We start from the raw sequence: 10,894 nt of genomic DNA on the forward strand, positions 1-10,894 counted from the left end.
GCACTGTAGCCTGGGTAACAAGAGAGAAGCTCCTTCTCAAAAAAAAAAAAAAAAAAAATCAGTGACATCAGTGTCTACAATTGTAAAAAGGAGGTGCTGGATAAATCCCCTCTAACCCACCTTTTTATGAGATACAGTTTCCTTCTTGTCACCCAGGCTGGAGTGCAATGGTGCGATCTTTGCTCATTGTAACCTCTGCCTCCTTGGTTCAGGCGATTCTCCTGCCTCAGCCTCCCAGGTACATGGGTTTACAGGTGTCCATCACTGTGCCCAGCTAATTTTCTTTTTCTTTTTAACTTCAAATTTAAATTTATTTTTATTTGATCTAAAAAAACAATATATGGAACGCTTCATGAACTTGCATGCCATCCTTGCGCAGGGGCCATGCTAATCTTCTCTGTGTCATTCCAATATTAGTGTATGTGCTGCCGAAGCGAGCACATGCCCAGGTAATGTTTTATTTTATTATTTTATTTTATTTTACAGAGAATGGGTTTCACTATGTTGGTCAGGCTGGTCTCGAACCTCTGGCCTAATGATCCACCCACCTCAGCCATCCAAAGTGCCAGGATTACAGGTGTGGGCCACCGTGTCCAAATTAATTTTGTGGTTTTATTATTATTTTTTTTATGACGAGGTTTCACCATGTTGGTCAGGCTGGTCTTGAACTCCCAACATCAGGTGATCCTCATGCCTTGGCCTCCAAAGTGCTGGGATTATAGGCAAGAGCCTCCATGCCCAGCCTTGTAAATCTTTTAATCTAAAAACCTTCTCAAAAATTAAGATTATGGCCCTGCGCAGTGGGTCATGCTTGTAATCTAAACAGTTTGGGAGGCAGAGACGGGTAGATCACGAGGTCAGCAGTTCACGGCCAGCCTGACCAACATGGTGAAAGTCTGTCTCTCCTAAAATACAAAAATTAGCCAGATATGGTGGTGTGCATCTGTAATCCCAGCTACTCAGGAGGGTGAGGCAGGAGGATCACTTGAACCTGGACGGCGGAGGTTGCAGTGAGCCGAGATCGCGCCAGTGCACTCCAGCCTGGGTAACAAGAGCGAAACTTCGTTTCAAAAAAAAGAAAAAAAATCATCCGGGCGCGGTGGCTCACGCCTGCAGTCCCAGCAATTTTGGAGGCTAAGGCGGGTGGATCACGAGGCTAAGATATCGAGATCATCCTGGTCAACATGGTGAAAGCCCGTATCTACTAAAAATACATAAAATTAGCTGGGCATGGTGGCACCTGTCTGGAATCCCATCTACTCAGAAGGCTGAGGCAGGAGAACTGTCTGAACCCAGGAGGCGGAGGTTGCGGTGAGCACAGATCGTGCCATTGCACTGCAGCCTGGGTAAGAAGAGCAGAACTCCGTCAAATAAATAAATAAATAAATAAATAAATAAATAAATAAATAAATAAATAAATAAATAAATAAATAAATAAATGAAAGAAATCATGCAGGCGTGGTGGCTCACGCCTGTAATTCCAGCTACTTGGGAGGCTGAGGCAGGAGAATTGCTTGAACCCAGGAGGCGGAGGTTGCGGTGAGCCGAGATGGTGCCATTGCACTCCAGCCTGGGTAACAAGAGATAAACTCCTTCTCAAAAAGAGAAAAAAAAAAAATCTTCTGGGTACAGTGACTAAGGCCTGTAATTCCAGCTACTCGGGAGGCTGAGGCAGGAGAATTGTCTGAACCCAGGAGGCGGAGGTTGCGGTGAGCCGAGATCCTGCCATTGCACTCCAGCCTGGGTAACACGAGCGAAACTCCGTCTCAAAAAAAAAAAAAAAAGAAATCTTCAGGGCGCAGTGGCTCACGTCTGCAATCCCAGCACTTTTGGAGGCTAAGACGGGTGGATCACGAGGTCAAGAGATCGAGACCATCCTGGTCAACATGGTGAAAGCCCGTCTCTACTAAAAATACAAAAAATTAGCTGGGCATGGTGGTGCGTGCCTATAATCCCAGCTACTCAGGAGGCTGAGGCAGGAGAATTGCCTGAACCCAGGAGGGGAGGCGGACATTGCAGTGAGGTGAGATCCTGCCATTGCACTCTAGCCTGGGTAACAAGAGCGAAACTCCATCTCAAAAAAAAAGAAAGTGGCAATAAAGAGATGAATGGGCAGCCGAAATTAAATTTTAAAAATGACAGCAAGTGCCCACTGTATCTCCTGGGATACTCTGAGTTGGAGAATGCAGCTGGAATTTCAGGTTGGGCGGGGGCTTCCTACTGTCTCTCCAGATCTAGACCTTTGGGTCTACCTGTGTACACTTAGCCACTGTTTTTTGATTCCAGGCCTGATCTAGCCAGAGAAGAAGAGCCTGAGAGGTGCTGCCTTTTCCATGGGGTGCTTTTACCCAGTCCCAAAAGTATAGCCTGATCAATGTCAATCTCTACCTTTGCGCTAGATGTTTCTCCTTACCTGGAGCCTGGAACACCTGTGCTGAAGAAACTTGGAATTTTTCTTCTAGCGGTCCTTGCTACTGGGGTAGAATGTGCATTTTTCTACTTTATAATCCTTTCTATGTCAAAATTATTATTTTGTTAAATTTAATCATAACATCCACAGCAGGAATATTATAAATGCATTGAATGAAAATTAATTTGCATGCAGTTACAAATTATGAACTAGATGTTTTTTGCTATGAGGGAATATTCCATGGCAGAGCCCCCGTGCAATGGGTTTAATTCGATCTATGTTCTCAGGAGTGAGTTGGCCCCTAAGGGAATACTCATTTATGTCTATTGTTCTGACCTAGTTGTATCTGTGCATTGGTATGCTACAAAAAGGGATCTCTTTGGAGGAAGGAGAATATCGAGCCTGTGAAATGCTTGGTGAAAGAACTGGGGAAGGTTAGAGCTTCACGCTCAGGAAAAAAAAAAAAAAAAGCAGAGTGTGAAAGTCCGAAGGCTTCTATGACTGTTATTAGAAATGTACATGTAGCTTGGAGTTTTGAGACTGGACCTAGGCATCTCTCTGCCTTGCAGATGCTCTGCCTGAGTTTGCTGCCATCCTTTTCCTTTCTGCTTTGCTGTGGTTACATTCAGACAATAAATGCGGTCTGTGCACATGAGGGACAGTGGGTGAGGGAAGGCTGGAAGAGGGCTGTGTCTCCTCCGATAGAGCAGGCAGCAGAAACTTAAGTGAAGAAAGGAAAGAAGTCTGTACCCTTGAGTCCTGCCGCATGACAGAAAATGGAGAGACCGGCTTGAGCTGACCACTCCCTGTGAGACCCCTTCAGGTGTTACCCACACGATACATGGGTTCCGTTGCTTGGCGGGTACCAACCCAATGACCACAACCAAGGAGGATTTAGTAATGGGATTTTATTACTTGTAACGAGTAAGGAGAACACCAGGGTTGGTTCCCAAAGTAGTGCCTCCAAGCTGGGGACTGGGTGAGGCTTTATAAACATAGTGTAATGAGGGTTTGATTGACTGGATCCTGCCATGGGTGATGCCAGAGCTCAATCCAATTGGATTCTGGATCCTGCCATGCAGTGTCTGCTTCTTTTTTTTTGAGACGGAGTTCCGCACTTGTTACCCAGGCTGGCATGCAATGGCGCGATCTCGGCTCACCGCAACCTCCGCCTCCTGGGTTCAGGCAATTCTCCTGCCTCAGCCTCCTGAGTAGCTGGGATTACAGGCACGCGCCACTATGCCCAGCTAATTTTTTATTTTTAGTAGAGACGGGGGTTTCACCATGTTGACCAGGATGGTCTCGATCTCTTGACCTCGTGATCCTCCCGCCTCGGCCTCCCAAAGTGCTGGGATTACAGGCTTGAGCCACCGCGCCCGGCCCGCAGTGTCTGCTTCTTAATTCAGTCCCCACTCCTCAGTCTAAGCACTCGGCCTCCCTCTGTGGTTGCACACTGGTTCATTGGGGCATGCTGGGGTTATGTGACCTGAGGGTCCATGGCAACTGAAAAACAGCTCACAACTTTGTTATGTAAAAGTTGAACCAGATTGGCCTGGTGTGGCTAACGCAGACAGCAGACACCTCTCCAACTGTCCAGCCCCTCAACCTCCACATGTGGAGTCTTACTCCTCACCTCTGGCGTCCGAGCCCGGCATTGACACAGACTCATCCACGCCTATCCGCACGTCACTCAGCTCCTGCGACCTTCCCTGGGCTCCTCCTGCATCCTCGACTGACTGTCTCCATCTCCACGCCTAGCTCCTCTATGTGGCAGAAGGACCCAGGCTGTCTCCAGACCTTTTCTCTTCTCAGTCTATGCTCACGTGCTAGGAAATCTTATCCAGATTCCTTTGCAACCTAAAAATCTTAATTGCTTCCTGACAACTCCCAAATTTCCTTCTCCAGCCAACACCTCACCTGACCTTCATCCTCATGTGTTAAGTTGCGTCCCTGCTCAGATGTCAAACAGGCCCCTCAACTGCACTCATCTAAAAAAAAAAAACCTTTTCATCTTTTTGTGTAATTTTTCCCTTCCCTGGTGTTCTTTCCTTCCGATGCCAGGGACAACAACCTTGGCATACTTGTTTAGTCTTTTTTTTTTCTGTTAGAAAACTCTCCCTTCTACCTTCCAAATGTTTCCATGATCTGGCTATGTTCCACCACCTCCCCAGCACCTCCCAGATCCAAGCCAACTCTCCCTTCCTCCTCCCCTTGCCTTGATCCCCAACGCAGTTGCCAGAGTGATCCTTCCAAAACATCATCAGATCGTGTCATTCCTTTGCTGAGAGTGCCCAGTGTCTTCCAGTCTTATTTAGAATAAGTGTCAGATTTCTAACAGAGGCCGCTGCTAGGTACTGCTGTCTGGGTGGCACATCCCTCCACCCGCCCTTCCCAGCACTCTCTTCACCTAGTTGGCTCCTTTGTACCCACCTCAGGACCTTTGCACAATCTGCTCCCTCACCTGCAGTGTGCTTCCCTGATGATGCTAAGGAGGGTTGTACACCTCCCTCTTGTACCTCCAGCACTGCCCCCACCCCCACCTTATTTTCCTCTAGGTCACCTTGTGACATATGACCAGTTTGCCCTTACAACTGTCTGTTGGTAGTGCTCCTGCACTGGGGTGGGAACCTCATGGAAGCAGGATTTTTGTCTTCTGTGTTCACAAAACTCTCAGTCCAGCACCTAGCCTGGGCTTGGCATTTGGCAGGTGCTCCATAAATATTTTTTGAATGAATGAATGAATAGTCTTATAGGATTTCTGTTCAAGTTCCACTCCCAAATCACTTGGGGAAAAAAAGAAACTTATAAAATGAATGACAATAATAGATGAATTAGAGTCAAAAAAGAAAATTTAGGCTTTACAAAATTCACAGCCACAAACCCAGTGATTAGAAACTGTATGTGGTTATTCATATGTAAAGTGAATAAAACCTGGATTTGTCCCACTCTGAAGGTCAGCAGTGCAGCCTGGAAGTCTCCTGTCCTCCCCACTGCAGGTGGAGAAGCTCCTAAGACTCTGGGGAACATCTGGAAAGGGCTGACGCCTGTAATCCCAGCACTGTTTGAGGCTAAGGCGGGTCGATTACGATGTCAAGAGATCGAGAACATCCTGGTCAACATGCTGAAACCCCGTCTCTACTAAGAATTTTAAAAATTAGCTGGGCATGGTGGGGCGTGTCTGTAATCCCATTTACTCAGGAGGCTGAGGCAGGAGAATTGCCTGAACCCAGGAGGCGGAAGTTGCGGTGAGCCTAGATGGTGACATTGCACTCCAGACTGGGTAACAAGAGAGAAACTGAGTCTCAAAAAAAAAAAAAAATCTTCCTGGCACGGTGGTGATGCCTGTAATTCCAGCTACTCGGGAGGCTGATTCAGGAACCCAGGAGGCAGAGGTTGCGGTGAGCCGAGATCGTGCCATTACCCTCTATCCTGGGTTACAAGAGAGAAACTGCGCCTCAAAAAAAAAAAAAAAAAAAAATTTCCTGGCACGGTGGCTCACGCCTGTAATGCCAGCTACTCGGAAGGCTGAGGCAGGAGAATTGTTTGAACCCAGGAGGTGGAGGTTGCAGTGAGCCGAGATGGTGCCATAGCACTCCAGCCTGGGTAACAAGAGCAAAACTCCGTCTCAAAAAAAAAAAAAAAAAAAAGAAATCATCCAAGCGCCATGGCTCACGCCGGTAATTCCAGCTACTCGGGAGGCTGAGGCAGGAGAGTTGCTTGAACCCAGGAGGCGGAGTTTGCGTTGAGGCGAGATCGTGCCATTGCACTCCAGCCTGGGTAACGAGAGAAACTGCGTCTCAAAAAAAAAAAAAAAAAAAAAAAAAAAAAGCTTTCTGGCGCGGTGGTTCACGCCTGTAATTCCAGCTGCTCGGGAGGCTGAGGCAGGAGAATTGCTTGAATCCAGGAGGCAGAGGTTGCGGTGAGCCGAGATCGTGCCATTGCACTCCAGCCTTGGTAACAAGAGTGAAACTGCGTCCCAAAAAAAAAAATCTTCCGAGTGCAGTGGCTGATGCCTGTAATCCCACCACTGTTTGAGGCTAAGGTGGGTCGATCACGACATCAAGAGATGGAGAATATCCTGGTCAACATGATGAAAGCCCGTCTCTACTAAAAATACAAAAAATTAGCTGGGCATGGTGGTGCGTGCCTATAATCCCAGCTACTCGGGAAGCTGAGGCAGGAGAATTGCCTGAATCCAGGAGGCGGAGGTTGCGGTTAGCTGAGATCACACCACTGCACTCCAGCCTGGGTAACAAGAGCGAAACTCCTTCTAAAAAAAAAAAAAAGAAAAGAAAAAAACAGAGAGATCAGTGTCTACAATTGTAGAACGAGGTGCTGCATAAATCCCCCCTGACCCGCCTTTTTATGAGATACAGTTTCCCTCTTGTCACCCAGGCTGGAGTGCAATGGTGTGATCTTGGCTCATTGCAACCTCTGCCTCCTTGGTTCAAGTGATTCTCCTGCCTCAGTATCCCAAGTAGCTGGGTTTACAGGTGTCCACCACCATGCCCAGCTAATTTTTTTTTTTAACTTTAACTTTAAATTTATTTTTATTTGATTTTTAAAAACAATAGCAACAAAAAAATATGGAACGCTTCATGAATTTGCATGTCATCCTTGCGCAGGGGCCATGCTAATTGTCTCTGTATCTTTCCAATCTTAGTGTATGTGCTGCCGAAGTGATCACATGCCCAGGTAATTCTTTATTTATTTTATTTTCTTTTTTTATACAGAGAATGTGTTTCACTATGTTGATCAGGCTAGTCTCAAACCTCTGGCCTCATGATTCTCCCACCTCAGCCTTAAAAAATACCAGGATTACAGGTGTGGGCCACCGTGTCCAACTTAATTTTTGTGTCTTTTTTTTTTTTAAAAAAACGAGGTTTCACCATGTTGGTCAGGCTGGTCTTGAACTCCCGACCTCAGGTGATCCGCCTGCCTTGCCCTCCAAAGATAACAGGCGTGAGTCAGTATGCCTGGCCAATTTTTGTATTTTTATTAGAGACCAGGTTTCACCACGTTGGCCAGTTGGTCTTCAATTCCTGACCTCAGGTGATCCACCCGCCTGTGCTTAACAAAGTGCTGGGATTATAGGCAAGAGCCTCCATGCCCAGACCTATAAATCTTTTAGTATAAAAACCTTCTGAAAAATTAAGATTATGGCCAGGTACAGTGGGTCACGCCTGTAATCCCAGCACTTTGGGAGGAAGAGATGGGTGGATCACGAGGTCAGCAGTTCAAGGCCAGTCTCACCAACACGCTGAAAGTCTGTCTCTACTAAAATAGAAAAATTAGCCAGATATGGTGGTGTGCATCTGTAATCCCAGCTACTCAGGAGGGTGAGGCAGGAGGATCACTTCAACCTGGATGGTGGAGGTTGCAGTGAGCCGAGATCATGCCACTGCACTCCAGCCTGGGTGACAGAGCAAGAGTCTGTCTGAAAAAAAGGAAGATTATATTTGTTTATATTTTTTTTACAGAATTGATCTTGCTCTGTCCCTCAGGCTGGAGTGCAGTGGTGCAATCGCAGCTTGCTGCAGCCTCCCACTTCTAGGTCTTAAGCAATCTTCCCACTTCAGCTTCCTGAGTAGCCAGGACTACAGGTACACAGCACCATGCCCAGCTAAATTTTTGTAGAGATGGGATCCTGTTCTGTCACTCCGGCTGGTTTCAAACTCCTAGCCTCAAACGATCTTCATTTCTCAGTCTCCAAAAATGCTGGGATTACAGGGGTGAGCCACTGTGCCCGGTCTAAACTTTATTATTTAATCATTACTTTTTTTATTTATTTTTGAGACAGAGTTTTGTTCTTGTTGCCTAGGCTGCAGTATGGTTTCAGGATCTTGGCTCACTGCAACTTCTGCTTCCCAGGTTCAAGTGATTCTCTTCCCTCAGCCTTCTGAGCAGCTGAGACTACAGGTCCTCACCAGCATGCTAAACTAATTTTTTTGTATTTTTAGAAGAGACCGGGTTTCATCACATTGGCCTGGCCGCTTTCAAACTGCTGACCTCACGTGTTTCACTCAACTCAGTCTCCCAAAGTGCATGTGTAATGGCCGTGAGCCCCCACACCCAGCCTTAACTTTATTTATTTATTTTTATTTTTATTTTTATTTTTTGTTTTGGATGTGGAGTTTCGCTCGTTACCCAGGCGGGAGTGCAATGGCACGATCTCGGCTCACCACAACCTCTGCCTCCTGGGTTCAGGCAATTCTCCTGCCTCAGCCTCCTGAGTAGCTGGGATTCCAGGCACGCGCCACCATGCCCAGGTAATTTTTTGTATTGTTACTAGTGATGGTGTTTCACTATGTTGACCAGGATGGTCTCGATCTCTTGACCTCGTGATCCACCTGCCTCGGCCTTCCAAAGTGCTGGGATTACAGGCATGAGCCACTGCGCCCGGCCAACTTTATTTATTTTTTAAGTAATTTATTTATTTTTTAAAAGATGGGGTTTCACCGTGTTGGTCAAGCTGGTATTGAACCCACAACCTCAGGTGATTCGCCCACCTTGGTCTCCAAAGTGCTTCAATTACAGGCATGAGTCACCATGCCCAGGCAACTTTATTTTTAAAAATCAGAGAGATTGGGCCGGGCGCTGTGGCTCACGCCAGTAATCCTAGCAGTTTTGGAGGTAGAAGTGGGTGGATCAGCTGAGGTCGATAAAGATCAGCCTGGCCGTCATGGTGAAACACCGTCTTATTAAAAAAAAAAAAAAAAAAAAAAAAAAAAAAAATTTGCCGGGTCCAGTGTCTCACGCCTGTAATCCCAGCACTTTGGGAGGCTGAGGCGGGTGGATCACGAGGTCAAGAGATCAAGACCATCCTGGTCAACATGGTGAAACCCTGTCTCTAGTAAAAATACAAAACATTAGGTGGTCATGGTGGCGTGTGCCTATAATCCAGCTACTAAGGAGTCTGAGGCAGGAGAATTGCTTGAACACAGGTGGCGGAGGTTGCGGTGAGCCGAGATCGTGCCATTACACTGCAGCCTGGGTAACAAGAGCGAAAATCCGTCTCAAAAAAAATAATAATCATCATCATCCAGGCGCGGTGTCTCATGCCTGTAATTCCAGCTACTCCGCAGGCTGAAGCAGGAGAATTGCTTGAACCCAGGAGGCGGAGTTTGCATTGAGGCGAGATCGTGCCATTGCACTCCAGCCTTGGTAACAAGAGCGAAACTGCGTCTCTAAAAAAATAAAAGAAAAAAAATCTTCCTGGCGCGGTGGCTCACGCCTGTTATTCCAGCTACACGGGAGGCTGAGGCAGGAGAATTGCTTGAACCCAGGAGGTGATGGTTGCGGTGAGCTGAGATCACGCCATTGCACTGCAGCCTGGGTAACAAGAGCGAAACTCCTTCTCAAGAAAAGAAAAAAAAAATCTGGGCACGGTGGCTCACGCCTGTAATTCCAGCTACTCGGGAGGCTGAGGCAGGAGAGTTGCTTGAACCCATGAGGCGGAGGGTGCGGTGTGCCGAGATCGCGCCATTGCACTTCATCCTGGGTAATCAGAGTAAAGCATCTTCTGAAAAAAAAAAAAAAATCAGGGAGATCAGTGTCTACAATTGTCAAAACGAGGTGCTGGATAAATCCCCCCTGACCGGCCTTTTCATGAGATACAGTTTCCCTCTTGTCACCCAGGGTGGAGTGCAATGCTGGGATCTTGGCTCATTGCAACCTCTGCCTCCTTGGTTGAAGCAGTTCTCCTGCCTTAGCCTCCCAAGTAGCTGGGTTTACAGGTGTCCACCACTGTGTCCAGCTAATTTTCTTTTTTTTTTTTTAACTTTAACTTTATTTTTATTTGATTTTTAAGAACAACAAAGAAAATATGGAACGCTTCATGAATTTGCATGTCATCCTTGCGCAGGGGCCATGCAAATCTTCTCTGTATCTTTCCAATCTTAGTGTATGTGCTGCCGAAGCGAGTACATACCCAGGTAATTTTTAAATTTATTTTATTATTATTATTATTATTTTTTACAAAGAATGGATTTCACTATGTTGTTCAAGCTAGTCTCGAACTTCTGGCCTCATGATCCGCCCACCTCAGCATTCCAAAGTGCCAGGATTACAGGTGTGGGCCACCGTGTCCAACTTAATTTTTGTTTTATTTTTAAAGACGAGGTTTCACCATGTTGGTCAGGCTAGTCTTGAACTCCCGACCTCAGGTGATCCGCCTGCCTTGACCTCCAAAGAGTTTGGATTACAGGCCTGAGTCACTAGGCCTGGCCAATTTTTGTATTTTTATTAGAGACCAGGTTTCACCACATTGTCCGGCTAGTCTTGAACCCCTGACCTCAGGTGGTCCACCCCCCTGTGCCTCACAAAGTGCTGGGATTATACGCAAGAGCCTCCATGCCCAGCCTTGTAAATCTTTTAATCTACAAACCTTCTCAAAAATTCAGATTATGGCCCAGCGCGGTGGGTCATGCCTGTAATCCCAACACTTTGGGAGGCAGAGATGGGTGGATCACGAGGTCAGGAGTT

The 10,894-nt window shown here is 46.7% G+C and overlaps 3 non-coding genes across 3 annotated transcripts; all 3 read right to left on the reverse strand.

Annotated features, from left to right (window-relative positions):
- Nucleotides 1–334: 334 nt before the first annotated feature.
- On the reverse strand, nucleotides 335–441 carry LOC135277286 (U6 spliceosomal RNA). The gene has a single exon (XR_010344910.1). It is a non-coding gene; the product is annotated as a U6 spliceosomal RNA (small nuclear RNA).
- A 6,549-nt stretch (nucleotides 442–6,990) lies between these two features.
- LOC135277283 (U6 spliceosomal RNA) lies at nucleotides 6,991–7,097 on the reverse strand. The gene has a single exon (XR_010344904.1). It is a non-coding gene; the product is annotated as a U6 spliceosomal RNA (small nuclear RNA).
- A 3,132-nt stretch (nucleotides 7,098–10,229) lies between these two features.
- On the reverse strand, nucleotides 10,230–10,336 carry LOC135277282 (U6 spliceosomal RNA). The gene has a single exon (XR_010344902.1). It is a non-coding gene; the product is annotated as a U6 spliceosomal RNA (small nuclear RNA).
- Between the last annotated feature and the right edge of the window lie 558 nt (nucleotides 10,337–10,894).

Source organism: Aotus nancymaae, unplaced genomic scaffold (genome assembly GCF_030222135.1).
Source record: "Aotus nancymaae isolate 86718 unplaced genomic scaffold, 86718_ANA_hifiasm-v0.15.2.pri h1tg000003l, whole genome shotgun sequence".
NCBI lineage: Eukaryota > Metazoa > Chordata > Mammalia > Primates > Aotidae > Aotus > Aotus nancymaae.